Consider the following 20,774-nt stretch of genomic DNA (forward strand, 5'->3'; position numbering starts at 1 on the left):
GCCATGAACTCTAGGGTTTCATCCAGGTAATGACTTTATTCATTTCTGGCCAAAAACTCGAAGTTTCTGCACATATGAGCGCCAATTCGTCGAGTACATGAACTGGACTCGCCGAGTTGATGCCTTACTGAGTGGACTCGTCGAGTCTATTCATAGACTCGGCGAGCTCATCTGTCAGAATGCAGAAAAGTTGCTTTTCCATCTTTGAAAACAAGTATGCATCAAATATAACAGAAAGAAAACCTGGCTCTGATACCACTGTTGGGTTTTAATCACTATAACACTCCTATGGTGCACATGCAACCCTAAATGCTTTGGAACTATGTTTTCTCTAATTATACATGCATTTTTCAAATTTCCAAAGCATATAACTTAACTAGCATACAATTGAATATAATAACTAGTTAGATAGCTTACCTCTTGTGTAGTTCTTGGCCTTGGAAGCTTGAGCACTTCAAATGTAATGCCTCTAATGTGTTACAAACACCAATATGCAAAGGAGGCTTAAGAGAATAAGACTTGTAGCTTCAAAAATCAGTTCTATGCTCTTGTATGTATAGGGTAACCGATTTTGTCACCAAGGGGGGGTTTTTATAGTGTTTGCAAACTCTAGGGTTTCATCCATGTAACCCTAATGTGCCATGAATTTCCATCTCCCTTAGGCTCCATGGGTTAAAGCTCTATGGACTATCCATGAAGCATTTAGCCCACCCTAATGGATCATTGGCCTATACTATAAGAATGATTGATTTACATAATAAACCCTTACATTTAATTAGCCTCTTTTGATTACAAAATTAATTCCAAATTAATTCTTGACCAATATTAATTAAATAATATAATTTTGCAATTAATATATTATACTTATACTATATTAATAAATCATCAATAACCTTATTCTCAAAAGTCCATCCTATCAAATTGCACTGGTGAAGGCAACTCAAAAGGACCATGCTACTATCGGGTCAAGTACATACCATATATAGTTATGGTCTTAGACACCAAATCCAACAATGAGAACACTATATAGCCGACAAATTCCATTTTCCACATGTACATAAATAGCTATGTAAGTTCGCTATACCATTTTTCATTTTCTCATTTACTTCATATCTGCTTTAATCAATCAAGTATACCCAAAAACTTGATGATTTGTTAATCCTCCTTTCGAGAACTTCCTCAGCGTAAACAGTAAAATGTTTTGTGTTTTGAGGTATACAAGAATACAAACATATTGTCATGCACAATATGTTATTGTAATTAAATTGAAGGTACTATAATTTATTTAAATAAATGAAGCGTTATGTCGTTGACACCACCATTGTTACATTGTTGCTCGGAAAAAATCAGTCAACATTGTTGCTCGGAAAAAATCAGTCAACATTGATAATACATTGATAGACTCCATGATGTTTGATGTCATTAAATTATAACGAAACTTAGGGAAACACGTTGTTGCCCATTTATGGTTACTAATTATGTGTATCCATGTGCGACAGTCATCATATAGAGTAGGTCGTAGCCTACCAATTTATGTTTAAAATCAAACACTCGGTAAGCTTCGAATTCCTCCCAAAATAAATTTTAGATTCTGACCTTTTTCCCGATCTTTGCTCTTCTATTCATCAACAAATGGCGATAATAGAGTTTATGATATATGTTTAATAAGTTGCCTTGAATGGCCATTTCAATGGATTTGGCTCTATCGTATATGATTAACAAAAATGTCATATCCCCAATACATTCTTTCAGTCTTGATAAAAAGAATATCTAAGATTCCATCTTTTTGTTTTTCTAATGCTAAATGTTGTTTAACGGATTTAGTTATTATCGTACAAGGCTACTGCGAGGAACATTGTTCCTAAGTATTTTTATTTTAGGCGGGATCCGTTAATGATAATAATATGACACAAACATGTTTGTGTTGGATTAGGTGTCTAAGCCCATAACTATAATTGGTATATACTTGACCCGATAGTAACATGGTCTATTTGGGTTACATTCATCGGAGCAATTTGATAGGATGGATATTTGAGAAATAGGTTATTTGTGGTTTATTAATATATTATAAGAATAATATATTAATTGAGAAATCATATTATTTAATTGGTATTGATCAAGAATTAATTTGGAATTAATTTAGTGATTAAAAGAGACTGATTAAATTAACGGGGACTGATTATGTAAATCAATGATACATATAGTTTGGGCTAGTGATCCATGATTGATTAGTGTTGGACTAAGCTTATGTAAATGAGTTATTGGATTGAAAGCCTAAGTGAATGAATTAGGGTTTACAAGCGACCCTTGGAATTCTACACTATATATGTAGCCCCTAAGCCCTAAAATTCGGATAAAAGTGTATTCTAAGAGGAAGCTAGCCAATTTTGGTGCTCCAATATCTCTCTCATTGTCCTCCAATTGTTAGTGGTGTTTTGTGACTTATTTGAGGCATCACACTTGAGGTGCTAAGCTCTTAAAGGCCAAGTTCTACAAGCAACAACAAAAAGGTAATCACCTAACTTGTTTTTCTGTTTCAAATATCAATGTTGTACGCTAGTTAGGCTTCATGCTTTGGAAAATGAATATTGCATGTATAACTAGAGAAAACTTAGTTTCGAAGCATATGGGTTGTATGTGCACCATAGGAGTGTTATAGTACTTAAAACCCTTCAGTGGTATCAGAGCCTAGGGTGTTTTCTGTTATATTGATGCAATTGTTTTATTTTCAAAGTTGAAAAAATTGCATTTGTGACTGCTGGACTCGACGAGTTCTATGAATGGACTCGACGAGTTGGATGATCTGGTGATGAACTCGACGAGTCCATTGCCTGACTCGACGAGTTGGATCATCAATTGACAGTTTTTTCGAGTTTGCCAGAATTGGATTAGGATCATTACCACAAACTGTTTTGTATCATAAAATTCATTTTTCTGATATGGTAGTGATTATCCTCATCCAATCAAAAGATAATTGTCAAACTTTAAGATAATTACTTGATTATATGATTAGTTGATTATTTATATTATTTGATTTGAATTGTCTTGCTATATGAATTGAATTAGCTCAAATTAGTAAAAGATAAAATTATATGATTGTTTTATTAGTTAAATTTTTTTTGATCTAAATGGGTTTGAAGAGTTACAAAACTTTCCATCAAGTTTTGGAATTCAAAAGGACTTGAAGAGTTACAAAACTTGTCATCAAGTTTTGGAATCCAAAAGGTTTTGAAGAGTTTCAAAACTTGCCCTCAAGTTTTGGAATTTAAAAGGTCTCATTTATGAAACATTAATTTCTAAAATTCAAGAGTTTCTTAAGAGTTTCAAAACTTGCCCTCAAGTTTTGGAATTTGAAAAGTCTCATTTATGAAAAATTAAATTCTAAACCCTAGAATTTTAAAAGTTTAAAATTCAACCCTTATACTATTATAATATTAAAAGATTAATACTTATATAATATGTAAAAGACAAGTCAGTCTTACCATTAGTAGGCCTCACTCACGAAGCTGGTCTATAAGGGGTGTTTAACGAAGCGGCCTATAAAATGACCGCCATTGGGTATCCATTCTTACCCACCGCACCCTTGACTAGTGGAGGGTCGTTAGCCGAACGGGTAGGATAGGACATTAATCCTCATTAATAAGTATAATGATATTATAAAATAACTAAACTTTTATAAATTCCCAATCTTAGTTACTTTAGGAAAATGTGAAAATGGCGATATTCCATGAAATTGCACTTTTCACATTTCCAAGTCGTTAGTGGAGCGTGTGTGGTTAACTGGCACACTAATTTGGGACTAACTGTTGGATTAATGTCTAAGTCCATAACTATAATTGGTAGGACTTGACCCGACCCGGCATGGTCCATTTGGGTTGCATGGCATCATGCATTTGGATAGACTATAATGAGAGAAATAACACTTAAGGTTGGTTAATATATTATAAGTTATAATATATTAATAAGGTTATTTAATTAGTATTGATCAAGAATTAATTTGGAATTAATTAAGTGATCAAAAGGAGACTAATTAAATATATGGGTTGATTGTGTAAATCATTCATTCTTATATATGTGGGCTTGTGATCCAAGATTCCTTATGTTGGACTAAGTCCATGGGGTGACCCATGGATACTCCATGCAGGTTAAAATCCATGGAGCATAAGGAATGGGTAAAGTTATGAGTTACATGGTGTAACCCTAATAGCCACCATATAAAAGAATTCCATGGCTCAAGAAATCGTGCACTAATGTGTGAGTGTGAGGGCTAGACGATTTCAAGGAGTGTTCAAGTTTCTCTCAAGTTATTCCAAGTGCATTTGGTGTTGTGTGAACCATTTGAGGTGTCACACCTGGGGCACTAGGCACTCAAGCTTCATGAAGACATTCTACATCAAAGAGGTATGTATTCTATCTTGTTATATTTATTATTTTGTATGCTAGATTAGGATAATACCTTGGATGTTCATAATTGTATGTATAATAGAGAAAACATAGATCCAAGGTATTTAGGGTTGCATGTACACTTAGGAGTGTTAGAATGCTCATAACCCAACAGTGGTATCAGAGCCAGGTTTGTTTTCTTGTTATACTTGCAAAAGTAGCTGAAAAATCGAGTTGGATGCATATATTCGATTATTTTGGCTGGAATTGGACTAGGAACATTACCCTAAGATGTTTTTGGACTTATAAACTTGTTTTTGATGTGGTAATGTTCATGCTAATTCAATTTCTAAGATAATTGTCATAATTTCAAGATTTGTATTAGTTTGTATGTTCATGCTAATTTCTTGAAGATTGATGATTTGAATTATCTTGTTCTTATGAGGTTCTTAGATTAATAGAAAAGTTGTGTGAAATAGTTGTTTTCAATCCATTTTAATCTAAGAGTTGATTCCAAAGTGTGTTTTTGTAACTTGTCCTCAAGTTATATGAAAAGTCACATTTAAGAATCATAAAACTCATAAAAGTTGGCAAAGGTTACAAAATGAAGAGTCTCTTCATTAAATTAAAAAAAAAGTGTAACCTTAATTAGTTCCATAAGTTACAATAAAAAAAAAGTTATTTTTTTTATTAATTAGTTTAAAGTCTTCCATAACTTGTCCTCAAGTTATGGAACTTGAAGAGTTTTTGTTTCTTTTTTTTAATTAAAACTACTTTAAACTCATAAGTTATGGAATTAATTAGTTTTGAATAGTTTCAAAACTTGCCCTCAAGTTTTGGAATTTGAAAAATTTTCACTTATGAATACTTTAATTCCAAGTTAGCCCTTAGAATTTTAAAAGTTAAAATTCAACCCTTATACTTTATAATATTATAAGTTAATAATATTTATATATATGTATAAGAGTAAAGTCAGTCTTACCGTTAGTAGGCCTCATTCACGAAGCCGGTCTATAAGGGGGGTATAAGGTTACTGCCTATAAAATGGCAGTTTAATGGGTGTCCACTCTCACCCACCGCTTCCTTGACTGGTGGAGGGTCGTTAGCCGAACGGGTAGGACAAGGACTATAATTCTCCTTTCATTAAAAGTATTAATGATAAATACTAAGTAACTAAACTCTTATTAATACCCAATCTTAGTTACTTAGGAAAATGTGAATTTGGTGCTAACCCATGAAATTACACTTTGCACTTTGCCTAAGTCGTTAGTGGAGCGTGTGTGGTTAACCGGCACACTAACCTGGACTTAACAAGGTAGGCAAAGGGTAACTTAATATTTATCATAGTATCGGTGGAGCGTGTGTGGTTAACCGGCACACTGATTAAGGGGTAAATATTAAGGGTACCAAGTATATTTGCATGGTTATTCACACCTTGTTTTGTGATCCTCGGCATCCCAGTCACAAAACCTGAAGGGCACACTCGAGATTGAAACATGCCTTTGAACAGTTCAATGAATCTCAAAGATCTAGGACTTTCAAATCCAATTAAAACCTAATAAATTATTTCGTTTTTCATGGTGGAAATTGGTGAATCGTCATTCACCTACCTTCAAATATTTTATAGCTTGGATTACGGCATCCCTCTTCTAAGTTATAAAATAGTTTGTTGGGTCCTAGCCTTAATATTTCATATTGGGTGTCATATTAAGGACTTTAAATCAACTATCTTGAGTGACATATCTTAAAGAGGGTTTGTTAACACTAGTCAAATGTAAGAGTAAAAGGTTATCTACTCTTGTACATTTGAAATTGGTAAGTTGTGATGTTTTGGATAAAACAGACCAACTTAGGCCAATTGTGTAAAGTGTTAGTCTTGATAAAGAATCTGCACTATCTCTTGAATATTTGACAAGGGAGTCTTATATGTCAAGAGGACAGTGGGAGTCTTAAAGCTCTTGAAAGTTTCAAGACTTAATCAAGAATAAAACCTAAAGTCCTTCACTAGCACACGACTTGAGGTTTATAACCTATCGTGTTGAAATTTTTGTGCCTATTCAAGTTGGCTTTGCATAGGAGTTCTGAGAGTTCTCAATTGGTTGCACAACTACTTGGAAGCAATGGCAGGCACCTGAGCTGCCAAATGGCAAGAATTTAAGATTGCACAAGTTTAATCAATATGAGTTTGGATTTGTCACTAACCTTGTCTTGTGATTATGGTTTTGACAAAATCACATGGATAAGAACACATACACTATTAAATCTAAGTGTCATAAGGTTTCTCTCCGATTCATGAAAATGATGGTGAGGAAACACTTTCACTAAGTAGAGTTTAGCTAGATAGCAATTGTGATATTTGCATTCTCAAAGTCGTTAGTGGAGCGTGTGTGGTTTACCGGCACACTAACATGGACTTCTGAGAAGTGGCAAAGGTCTAAACAATTGAGACTATGATTACGGCATCCCTTTTCATAGTTCTAAAATTGTTTAGACACACATGTGAGCTATCTAAGAGAGGTGTATGATTTTGATAAAGTTTTATCAAAACAATCTAGTATCAGAAATCTGAACTTTGGTAAGAAAGTCAGCTGATTTCTGAGTACATGTCAAAGCTAGTGGGAGCATAAGTGTTATGCTAATAATCATCATGTTAGTGGGAACATGATAATTATGACAAAGGTTGCAAGTTAGCAATGTTAATTATAGAAAACAAAAGTTTCAATTCGTGAGGTTGCAGGGGTTGAAAAAGTTGTTTTGCTATAATTAAGGGAGAGGAAATTATACTTCATTTCAATTCTAAAAGCTTAGATTGAGATTTTAATCGTATTTAATCAAGGATATATATATGAATTTCATGTTGGAATGGCTCAACATAAGGAAATTCTATATATGGGTCCATTATTTGCGTTCTAAAATTCGATTATGATTACGACATCCCTTTTCATAATCTGAATTTTGAGAACTTGGCAAATTGAAATGGAAATATCATAGCAAAAGACTGGTTTAGTCTTTATGTGAGACATCATGAATTGTGTCCCATATGCTTCGGATATAGGATCGATTACATGTGTTATATTCATCCTTTCTAAAATTTTCCAAATGCCTGGGGCATTATGAAGGGAAAAGGTCTAGAATTGGATATGACTAAAATGATTAAGCAATTGTCGAGGAAAATCTAAGGTTTACCAAAGATTGGTTGCTCAAGGACAGTTGGAAGTATAATGTTAATTCAGGAAGGACCATATTGACATAATCTGTAAGGAGGCAACTCTTGTTCAGAAGTGATAGTCAAAATGGAATATGGAAATGTTTCAAAGTTAGAAATTATTCAATCTGTGTAAGATTAGGAAACTTAATGAAAGAAGGATGTTTCCAAGGAGCTGATCTCCTTTGGAATGCTCTGTAATGATTGTTGTCAAGTCTTTCTGACTTTGTGCATAATCATTAAGAGGATCAATGCATATAAGTTTAGAATCTAACAGATTTCAGTAAATGGCATGAATTTGGAATTCTTGCATTTGCAGTAAGGATTTGGGACTGTGAAAAGAGGATCATTGGAGTGATGTTCAATTGATCTATTTTACAAAGTAAAGATCATAGACAAACATAGTATGCATACTTGGTGTATGGCATGACTAGTGTTTAGAAAACATAGTGTACATGCTTGGAGCATGGGACAACTATTGTTTTAAATTCACGAATAAAGTTGATAAAACCGAAACAATGAATAATGAGTAATCAGTATGGTGATAAATAAAAGCGTTTATTTATATTCATAGGGTTTGATACCATATTTGATTCATTTATTCTTGTGTTTCACTTTGCATGTTTTGACTTCCAGAATAACTAAGTCGCTCTTCCTGAATGATTAAGTTATTCAAACCATCCACAGTCGTTCATATGTTGGAAGTAGATATGAATCAAGACTGTCATGGGTTGGTTTGTAGAGGTCCAAGTTGGTGGACAAAGTGGTGCTACAACACTCATGAGTGCTCATAAGTTCTGAGTATTGGATTCAACCCGCGCTCATTTGAATCACTTCATGGATTTTATCACGAGTGATCATGAGACGATAATATCTTATATTCTTCAAACCTAGAGATATGAGTTGTTACTATGAGTTGGTTATACATTGATTGCACGAAAACGCATTGGTAACTCGATGTTATAAAACGTGCCTTTGTGTATGATTCAACAAGTAGTAGAACAAGCCATATGAGTCGAAGTTTATCCATTCCTTTTACCTTCGGGATAAAAGCGATATCTGTGGGCCCCTCGATGATTTAAATATGATACATGTGAGTGCTTGGCCAAGCCAGGACTGATTTGATTTGTTCAATCAGTCAGTCATCATGAATCGGAAATCGGGAAACAACAAATGGACAGAGAGAATGATTGATAATCCATGTCTCAGTCCATATGATATCTAGAATGGAGGAATATATGATCCCTTATCTAATGGACAAGTCATTGACAAAGGTCAGAGTTCATCGACAAGGTCAGAGTTCGATAGAAGATTTTGAGAGCTATGATTGTTGATCGGTTCCTGAAGTCATACACAATAATAGTTTTAGACTTATCCAAGTGGGAGACTGTTGGATTAATGTCTAAGTCCATAACTATAATTGGTAAGACTTGACCCGACCCGGCATGGTCCATTTGGGTTGCATGGCATCATGCATTTGGATAGACTATAATGAGAGAAATAACACTTAAGGTTGGTTAATATATTATAAGTTCTAATATATTAATAAGGTTATTTAATTAGTATTGATCAAGAACTAATTTGGAATTAATTAAGTGATCAAAAGGAGACTAATTAAATATATGGGTTGATTGTGTAAATCATTCATTCTTATATATGTGGGCTTGTGATCCAAGCTTCCTTATGTTGGACTAAGTCCATGGGGTGACCCATGGACACTCCATGGAGGTTAAAATCCATGGAGCATAAGGAATGGGTAAAGTTATGAGTTACATGGTGTAACCCTAATAGCCACCATGGCTCAAGAAATCGTGCACTAATGTGTGAGTGTGAGGGCTAGACGATTTCAAGGAGTGTTCAAGTTTCTCTCAAGTTATTCCAAGTGCATTTGGTGTTGTGTGAACCATTTGAGGTGTCACACTTGGGGCACTAGGCACTCAAGCTTCATGAAGACATTCTACATCAAAGAGGTATGTATTTTATCTTGTTATATTTATTATTTTGTATGCTAGATTAGGATAATACCTTGGATGTTCATAATTGTATGTATAATAGAGAAAACATAGATCCAAGGTATTTAGGGTTGCATGTACACTTAGGAGTGTTAGAATGCTCATAACCCAACACTAACAAGGATGGAAAAGGGTAGCTTGATGTTTATCATAAGATCAATGGAGCGTGTGTGGTTTACCGACACATTGATTGGGTGATAAATGACATCGAGAGTACAAGCACATTTGCATTGTTATTCACACCTTGTTTGTGATCCTTAGTATCCCAGTCACAAACTTGAAGGGCATAATCGAGATTTGAACATGCCATTGAAAAGTTCAATGAATCTCAAAAGAATCTAGGAATTTCAATTCATTTAAAACTTAATATTCTTTTTCATTTTTCATGGTGGAAATTGGTAAATTGTCATTTACATACCTTCAAATATTTTGCAATTGGATTTCGGCATCCCTCTTCCGAATTGTAGAATATTGTGTTGGGTACTAGCCTTAATATTTCATTTGGGTGTTATATTAAGGATTCTTATCTAATATAAACTTTGTCTTTTATCCTTTTCAGATGTCTACTTCCAACAATGCTTTAGTTTCTAATCCTTCTGGCTCTTTCTCCCTCATGAAGCTATATGGGAGGGTCATTTTCGATGGGTCAAACTTCAATGAATGGATTTGAAACATTCGTGTGGTCATTTGATACGAGGAAAAGGAATATGTCCTCGAAAAAGAGCTAAAGGAGCTTGATAAAACTGCTACTCCTGAAGAGATAGCTGAGTATAGGGCTCATGAGAAGGACGCGACAAAGGTGTCGTGCATCATGATAGCCATTATGCCAGCTGAGCTTCAAAAGTCCTACGAGGACTTCTATCCTTACGGAATGCACCTAGATTTGATGGAGAGGTACCATCAAAGTGCTCGAAAGGAAAGGTATGAAATCATTGGCTCCATGATTACAACAAAAATGAAGGATGGAGAGTCCATCACAGCCCACTTGCAAAAGATGCAAAGGTTTGTGGACCCCTTGCTAAAGTTGAATGTCAACTTCGATGAAGAGTTGGCTATTGATATTATCCTACACTATTTACCTCCTTGTTATGATCAGTTTAGAATGACCTATCATATAAACAAGGAGGAAGTCACTCTTAGCAAGCTTCAAGGCCTTTTGAGAACCACTGAAAGTAGTTTGAAAGGCAAGTCTGTTGTACCCACTCCTACTACTACTGTTGCCCCAGTCCTAGAAATTGGACATGGGAAGGGAAAGAAGATGAAGGCTCCTCCTAAGATCCACAGGGGAAAGTCCCATGATGGATCCTCTTCTAGTGAGACCAAAGGTAGTTCTGCAAATCCCTCTTCCAATTCAAAGGAAGTAGAGTGCTTCCATTGTCATGAAAAGGGGCACTGGAAATGAAGATGACCTAAATACTTACAGTTATTAAGGATGGGAAGATAAATCCCACCTTCATAGGTATTTACACTATTCTATCTAATAACTCATCACATGCTAATTATTGGGTCCTTGATACAGGATGTGGTTTTCACATTTGTTTTGATTTGCAGGGTCTAAAAAGAAGTAAGGATGTGGAGCACGGGAAGATGAATTTGATCATGGAGAAAAGGAAAGCATCACCTATCACCAAGATTGGAGTTTATTCTTTACTGCTTAGTAGTGGGTTAAATTTATAGATGAATAATTCTTGCTACTCGTCTGATATGGCGAGAAACAGTATTTCTTTTTATGGTTTGTATAAACAAGGTTTTAGATTTTCATTTAGCAATGAAATTGGTTCTATAAATGCTTTTTATAATTGTATTTCTTATTTTGAAGCATTGCCTTGTAATGGTATATATGAAACTATGATGGTTGTAGATAACTTAGGAAATAATGTATTGCATATCAATTCATCTAATGGTTTGGACAAAGCATGCTTGTGGTATTGTCGTCTTGGACATGTCAACAAGAAGCGCATATCCCAACTCTAAAAGGATGGAGTATTGGAGTCATTTGACTTAATATTGGATGACACATGTGAATCTTGTTTGCTTGGAAAGATGACCAAGTCACCCTTTACTGGTTCTTGTGCAAGGGGTGAGGGTTTGTTGGATCTCATACATACCGATGTGTCTGGACCCTTCATATCCACCACAAGTGATGCTAACCGCTTCTATGTGACTTTTACCGATGATTATAGCAGATATGGGTATATCTACTTAATCAAGCATAAGTCACAAACCTTTGAAAAGTTTAAAGAGTTTAAACAAGAAGTGGAGAATCAGCTTGGCAGGAAGATAAAGATGCTCTGATCCGATCGAGGTGGTGAGTATCTTAGTATTGAGTTCCTCGACTATCTTAAGGAATGTGGAATCGTTTCATAATTAACGCCACCTAGCACACCACAGCTTAATGGTGTGGCTAAGAGGCGCAATCGAACCTTGTTGGACATGGTTCGTTCCATAATGAGTCGTGCTTCGTTACCTATCTCATTCTGGGGGTATGCATTAGAGAGTGCCACCCATATCCTTAATCTAGTCCCAACTAAGAAGGTTGCCAAAACACCTCACGAAATGTGGACAGGGAAGGCTCCCTTGTTAGCACATATCAAGGTTTGGGGTTTCGAGGCTTTCGTAAGACGAGAGACTTACGACAAGCTCAAACCTCGTAGTGAGTGTTGTATTTTCATTGGCTACCCACAGAAGTCCTTTGGATATCTCTTCTATAGACTGAGTGACAATGTTGTCTTCGTTGCGAGGAGAGGGGTTTTTCGCAAAAGAGAACTCATATGCCAAGAGGACAGTGGGAGGCAAATTGACCTTGAAGATCTTCAAGATTTAAGTGATGAAGGAACCTCAAACATTAGCACTCAACCCGAGGAGGAAACTCCAGTCGAACCAGTTGACGACTCCTTAACTCTGAGACATTCTGGTAGAGTTAGAATGTCACCTGAGTTTTATGGTTTTCATATTAGTACAAATGGTGTTACATTTATCAGTGATAGTATACTGGTAATTTGCTTGAACCTAACAACTACAAGGAAGCCATGGCAGGCCCGGAGTCTGCAAAATGGAAAGAGGCGATGGACAGCGAGATTTAGTCTATGTATGACAATCAAGTTTGAAACTTGGTTGACACTGTACCAGGTCGTAAGATGGTCGGGTGCAAATGGATCTTCAAGAAGAAGACCGACATGGATGGGAAAGTACACACATATAAGGTGCGCTTGGTTGCGAAGGGCTTTACTCAAACTCATGGAGTTGACTATGACGAGACATTCTCACCAGTAGCGAAGATCAAATCTATTAGGGTTATGCTAGCCATAGATGCATTTCATGATTATGAAATATGGCAAATGGATGTCAAAATTGCTTTCCTTAATGGGAAGTTGGTTGAGGATATTTACATGAGTCATCCAGAGGGTTTTGTAGATGCGAAGTACCCTAATAGAGTGTACGAGGAACATGGTTCCTAAGTATTTTTATTTTAGGTGGGATCCGTTAATGATAACCATATGACACAAACATGTTTATGTTGGATTAGGTGTCTAAGCCCATAACTATAATTGGTATGTACTTGACCCAATAGTAGCATGGTCCATTTGGGTTGCATTCACCAGAGCAATTTGATAGGATGGATATTTGAGAAAGAGGTTATTTGTGGTTTATTAATATATTATAAGAATAATATATTAATTGAGAAATCATATTATTTAATTGGTATTGATCAAGAATTAATTTGGAATTAATTTAGTGATCAAAAGAGATTGATTAAATTAACGTGGACTGATTATGTAAATTAGTGATACATATAGTTTGGGCTAATGATCCATGATTGATTAGTGATGGAGTAATATTATGTGAGAGTCCATGAAGTGTTAGTCTAAATGAGTTATTGGATTGAAAGCCTAAGTGAATGAATTAGGGTTTACAAGTGGCCCTTGGAATTCTACACTATATATGTAGACCGTAAGCCCTAAAAATCGGATACAAGTGTATTCTAAGAAGAAGCTAGCCGATTTCGGTGATCCAATCTCTCTCTCATTGTCGTCCAATTGTTGGTAGTGTTTTGTGACTTATTTGAGGCATCCCACTTGAATTTCCGATATCTTATAAGGCCAAGTTCTACAAGCAACAACAAAGAGGTAATCATCTAACATGTTTTTATGTTTCAAATATCAATGTGGTATGCTAGTTAGGCTTTATGCTTTGAAATATGAATATTGCATGTATAACTAGAGAAAACTTAGTTCCAAAGCATTAGGATTTTATGTGTACCACATGAGTGTTATAGTACTTAAAACCCTTCAGTTTGAAAATCTCGAGTCTACAAAATAATATAATATATTTGTAATTAGATGCACTACTTGTATAAGAATTACACAAAAAATACAAAAGAAATATTATTGTTTAACTGATTGCGGAGAAAAAGTACTCAAAATATTAAAAGGAATTCTTTGTTTAGGGGTCCCTCTCAACAAATTTAAATCATACATTTTTCCTCTCCATTTTCGCCAGTACGAAATATTTGAACTAAAATGGTCATTTAAAGTTTATTGGATTTGTTTTCACAACAACATATTCCATTTACTTTCAACAAATACGCCTTTCAAGAAGTGACACAATACTTTCTTGTTCGCTTGGCGATCATAGGGATGTAGTGTGTGTTTGAGCAAGTGCGGATTTCAGATAGTTAGTGAATTGAAATGAATTAGTGTTTTTATCTTTTTAAGCCTTAGTCGTCATTTACAATTTTTTGAAAAGCTTCAAAACTATATTTTTTAGATTTGCACACTCGCATTTGAAAGCCCTCAAGAACACAATTGTACCCTAATTTTAGCTTAAGGTCTTTATTGTTTTTGAACATTTGAAACAACTTCACATACGAAGAATGATTGTGGACTACATCACCATTACATTTTGGATATGATAATTCGGGAAATGGTAAAGGTTCAGGCATCCCCCAATGAGTGGATTTTGTAACATCAAAATCTGAAAAATGACAAAGGAACTTATCTTGTCGGGATTTTCAGGTTTGTCGGGTCTCAATTTCCTCATCTTTAAATTTAGTCTTATCCCCAACAAATACAGTGAAGCTCTAGAAATTGTTCCACTGATGTGAAATTATATTACCATCATCGACCAACAACATGAGTTTTGTCTGATCATTTGCGGATTCATCAACATCAACTGTTGGACCAACATCATCAACAATCTTACCTTTATAGCTAAAATTATCCCTTCTACATGCCTATTACAAGAATGAACATGATTCAATGTCATAGATAATAAATTAAATTTTTGTTTACTACAGCACTAGAAGAACCATTTCCAAAAAAAAAAAAAAACAATTTTCCTATGGAAATCAATTCATACCACTTTCCATAACATCATTAAAAACAATTTTCCTATGGAAATCAATTAATACCAAAATCTTTTTTATGCGGAAGACAATCTTTTATCGGTAGGCAAAGCAAATGAAATTGATCTAACAATTTTTTTTGAAACGGCAAAGTAGTCTTCTCCTAACCACCACATACATCTTAAGTGAGAGTTGTAACTGAAATATGTAGAACCATAGAGATAGAGAGAATATATTATTATTTTTTTTGCTAAAAAGTAATTGATGGAAGAAATTTTGAGGCTCACAATAAGTCATGTAGATTGGGTTCAGATTCAATCCATTTATTAAATATGTTGAAAGTTTCAACCCCATGGAACCTCTTAAGATAAATTAGCTAAGATTTCATAACCCAAATTGTTAGATAAATAGTTGTCATGAGTTGATCTATTTATGTATTTTGAGATCGACGATTTGTGGTAGAGCACTGTGAGACGTGAGATCCGATGTGTATAATGTTATCATCACAAAAGTTAATGTTTTAATTACGGTGGTGTTTTTTCTTAAAAAATAAACAATAATATAAGATTATAATTAAAATATTAAATAATTATATTTCAATATAAGGTTATAATATATATAATAAATTTAAATGGTTTAACCGGGTTGTCTCTTAATTAAATGAGTTAAAATTTTGATACAACTTGCTAAATTTAGGTTGAGTTGGTGGGTAGGTTTTATTATTATTATTTTTTTATTTTTTTAATTTTTTTGCCTATTCTACTGAAAAATATGATGGTGAATTTTTAAATTTTTTCTATTCTGAAACAGAGAAGGTATGAGGTTAAATTTGAATTATATAAAAGATCATGATAAAATCGAATAAAGTTTATAGGAAGGTTGATAAAATCTCGTTTTTGATCTGACAATTTAAGATCCTACATTGTCAAATGAGAAGAAAAATAGGTGTTGACATGTTCTTTGTTTTTTCATTGGCAAAAGATATCCGGTCTGCGGACTACATCTACAGATTTTTAGAGTTGAAGATGTTGACGAAAGGTTGCATCTGAAAGATGAATACGGTTTGTTTTTAATGTCTGTAAGCTTCTAAAATATAATACAATTTAAATAAATACATTTTTTTTCAACTTAAAAGAGTTTTACAATCCTTTTTATTTTATTTTATTATATATAGTTAACAAATCTAGATCAAATTTTATGTGGTATTCTATAAAAAAAATGAAAAACTTCTACAAATTAAAATATATGTTTGATAAAAACCAACTAACTTTAGTCACAAAGTTATAACTGAAGATTATTATTAAGGATTATAGAATTTAACACATAAATTAAATAGATGGAAATAAATTTTGATTTTAAAATTAAAATTTTCAAAATTTTCAATTAAATGATTTAAAGTTTTAGCATAAACATTTTTTCCGAAGAAATGAATGATTTTGTATTAAATATAATTTTTTCTTTAAATTTTGACTTAAAAATATAAACATTTTTTCCCAAGAAATGAATGATTTTGTATTAAATATAATTTTTTTTTTTAATTTTGACTTAAAAATATAAGACAATATTAGAATTATTTTCATAGCTATATAGACAACTCAAAAGATTATTATAAAAATGATTTTTTTTTATAAATTTGTCGCCAAGGCCATTGTTGTGTCGTCATACTTTTTTTTTGAAGCACTTTAACTTTTCTTTTTTTACAAGTTTATTATAGAAAAGTTGAGATAAATATATATATATATATATATATATATATATATATATATATATATATATATATATATATATATATATATATATATATATATGTGTGTGTGTTTAAAAGTAAAAAAATGGGCAAATTGTCAGAAAAGCCTCAATATTTATGGAAAAGTTACACTTTAGTCACAAAACAAAAATTTTGAACGAAAAAGCTTTAAAATCAGAAAATTTTTGGATTTTGACCTTTTTTGACCGGTTAAAACCGGTACCAAATTAATTTGGGACTATTTCATAAACTAACTCAAAATATTGGTTTCAATCGGTCAAAAAGGGTTAAAGTGTAACTTTTCCGTAAATATTAAGACTTTTCTGAAGATTTCCCTAAAAAATGTCTGAAAAAATTAAAAGACTTTAGTCCAAATCTAGTCAAAAAGAAACGCATAACCTTTTTTAGGTTTACGGTCTTTTAGAAAAACAAACAATTTGCGAATATTAAAATAGCACGTAGTCTGCACGGTGTACACAAAAGATGCGAAAAAGATTTACGCACAAAAAATAAACACTACCATACTCATCGAGTTCTGTTTCTAATTCAACAAACATTACCATACTCTTCCTATTCTCTTTCTAATTCAACAATTGAACCATAGAACTTTTGTTAAAAGTTGTATATCAGCCAACTCTCGTAGTTGTTAAACTGAAGATGGCCTCCAAATTCCAATAATTGAATTCTTTCACATAAAAATTATATTGTTAATTTTAAATTTAAATTATTTAATTACTAATAAAACATCACATAAAAGCTTGGTATAAACTAAGACTTGTATTAATATACGACTTTTACCAAGTAAAACTAATATTTGTCCTTTTCAGATAAATGCACTCCACATCTCATGACGAATCGAACCAAGTTTTGTTAGAGTAAAAGTTTTATATTCATAATATATGAATATATATGAGCTGTAATTATAGTTTAATAATATAATAGTCAGGTTTTGTAGAATTAGATGAAGTCAAATTTGACTTTATGCATTATTGAACATAATATCAAGTGTATTTTGGTTGGACTAGACTTTGTATATTTCATAATATGAGGTGTAAATGTGTAATGATAAACTTCAATAGTATAAGATAATATTACGGAAGTGACCTCCATTGTTTCTGATAACAACTCAAACATTAAAAGATAATATTATGGAAGTGACCTCCATGGTTTTTGGTAACAACTGAAACTTTATTCCAAATTTGTTTTTCATTGAACGAGGAGTTTTTAAGGTTTTGTTAGGAATACAAATTCTATTAAGCAAACAGTAATAATGGAAGCTAATAATATGAGTTCCAGTCAAGTCTTGACTCTCGAATGATTCCAGTCAAGTTTTGAAATGATTGATCTGTAATTGTGGGTAATTTCCCATACGGCAATTATCATTCCCAAATCAAATAGATATAGTACAAGATACATTAGGGTACAATATAAGGCCTTGGGCCCAGCATAGCAAAGGGCTAACAAGAATACGTAAGCTACAAATACGAAACTACAAATATAATATACATTAACATCCCTCCTCAGTCATAACGGTAGGCGAAAGATGAACGTTCAGACTGGATCTGGATCTGAAGTCAAGAAATAAAGATGAAGGTAGACCCTTGGTAAAGATATCTACATACTGAGAAGTAGTGGGTACATGAAGCACACGAATATCGCCAATAACAACTTTTTTCCAGACAAAATGAATATCAATCTCATTGTGCTTAGTACGTTGGTGCTGAACCGGATTAGTAGACATGTAAACAACACTCACATTATCACAGTATATAATTGTGGCTATCGTAGTAGAAAGATGAAGCTCACACAGTAAATTACGAAGCCATGATGTTTCTGCCACAACATTGGCGACCCCTCTATATTCTGCCTCGGCAATAGAGCGGGAGATGGTCGCCTGGCGTTTTGAGGACCATGAGATGATATTACTCCCCAAGAATACACAATAACCAGATGTGGATCGACGAGTGGCTGGACGTCCTCCCCAATCAGCATCAGAATATGCAATGAGATCACGAGAGGAGGAGGAGTATAATTGAATGCCATAATTCGTAGTCCCACGAAGATAACGAATGATGTGTTTTAGTGAATGAACATGTGGCTCACATGGGTCATGCATGTAGAGGCATATTTGCTAGACTGCAAAGGCAATATCTGGACGATTGAACGTGCGATACAACTGGGCCCCGACGAGGGTGCGGTATAAGGTAGGATCTGCAACAGGAGTGCCAGAACTATTCAATTTGGCCTGAGTGTTGGCTGGCGTGCAACAAGAATTGCAGGAACTCATGTTTGCTCGATTAAAAATTTCCATAAGGTATTTCTTTTGATGTAAGAACATGCCCGTGCTGGTGCATTGAACAAAAATACCAAGAAAGTAATTAAGGTCTCCAAGATCTGTCATGGCAAATTCCTTGCTTAGGGATGAAATAAGATGCTGAAGTAGATCTGTAGAGGAGGCTGTAAGAACAATGTCATCAACATAGAGCAAGAGATATGCTAGAGATTGGCCGCTGCTGTAAATAAAAAGTGAGGAGTCACATCGACTCTGTCGAAAACCAAGTTGAGTAGCAAATTGAGGAAACCAGTGCTACCAAGCTCGAGGGGCCTGCTTGAGGCCATATAAGGATTTCTGAAGGAGGCAAACATGATTTGGATGTGTTGAATCACAAAAACCAGGAGGTTGGTGCATGTATATAGTCTCTTGAAGGTAACCGTGAAGAAAAGCATTCTTCACATCGAGCTGATGAACATGCCATTTTTCGGACACGACAATGCTCAGAATGGTACGAATAGTAGCGGGTTTAACCACCGGACTAAACGTTTCATTGCAATCAATACCCGTGCATTGACTTTTAACATTTGCCACTAAGCAAGCCTTGTACCTGTTTAAGGACCCATGCGCATTTTGTTTCTTCTTGAATAACCAAATCGAAAAAACAATATTTACTCTCGATGGACGTGGGACAAGGGTCCACGTTGTATTGACCATTAAAGCATTATATTCCTCTTTCATTGCAGATAGCCAGTTAGGATCATATGAAGCATGGAAGTAGGACCGGGGAATAGATGATTGGGTTTCGGTAATAAGATTGAGACGGGTAACAGGTTTAACCATGCCACATTTCCCACGATTAGTCATCGAGTGACTAGAGGTAGCAATGGGAGGAGAAGAGGTGGCAGTTGAATTGGCTGCAGTGGGAGCAGCCGATGTGGCTGGAAGATCAGCAGTCGATGGTGTCGATGCAGCGCTAGTTGGAGGGACTATTTGGGTAGCAGAATTCAAGGAAGTATGAAGATCATGAGCGACGGGAGAAGAATCCTCATAGTCATCAAGGAACTCATAAGAGGGAGGACTAGTAGGAGTGAACAAACTATAAAGAAACACAGTTTCATAAAAAACAACGTGCCTAGAGATGATGATTTTCTTGGTGGATAAGTCATAGCATCGGTGACCTTGATGATGAGATGGGTAACCGATGAATACACATGGAGTAGTGCTAGGAGCGAGATTGTGTGTTAGGTGAGGGAAACAAAGACACCCAAAAGTTTTTAGGTGAAAGTATGATGGGTGTTTGCGAAAGAGTTTAAAGTGAGGTGTTTGATTGTGAATGGCGGTGGAGGGAAGAATGTTTAGAAGATGGAAAGACATATGAAGAGTTTCTACCCAAAAAGTGGGAGGAATGTGAGAATGGAAAAAAAAGAGTACGGATGGTGTTGTTTGTTGTTCTCAACATACGTTCAGATTTGGGGTTTTATGGAGACGTGTAAGGACATGAGAAACGCATGGAAATACCGTGAGTGCCACAAATGGTTTGTAATTTTTGGTTGTTGTATTCTCCACCATTATCACATTGAAACACATTAATTTCACAATTGAATTGATTACGAACATACGCACGAAAATGAATAAATTTATCAAACAATTCACATTTTTGTTTTAACGGATACACCCAAACATAATGTGAGTAATGATCAAGAAAAATAACATAGTATTTTAAACCACTGTGACTCATCAAAGAAGATGTCCAAACATCGGAATGAATAATATCAAACGAAAAGGAAATACTAGAATATGAAATACTA

Source organism: Lactuca virosa, chromosome 2 (genome assembly GCF_052849685.1).
Source record: "Lactuca virosa cultivar CGN04683 chromosome 2, Lactuca_virosa_CGN04683_v6, whole genome shotgun sequence".
Taxonomy (NCBI): Eukaryota; Viridiplantae; Streptophyta; class Magnoliopsida; order Asterales; family Asteraceae; genus Lactuca; species Lactuca virosa.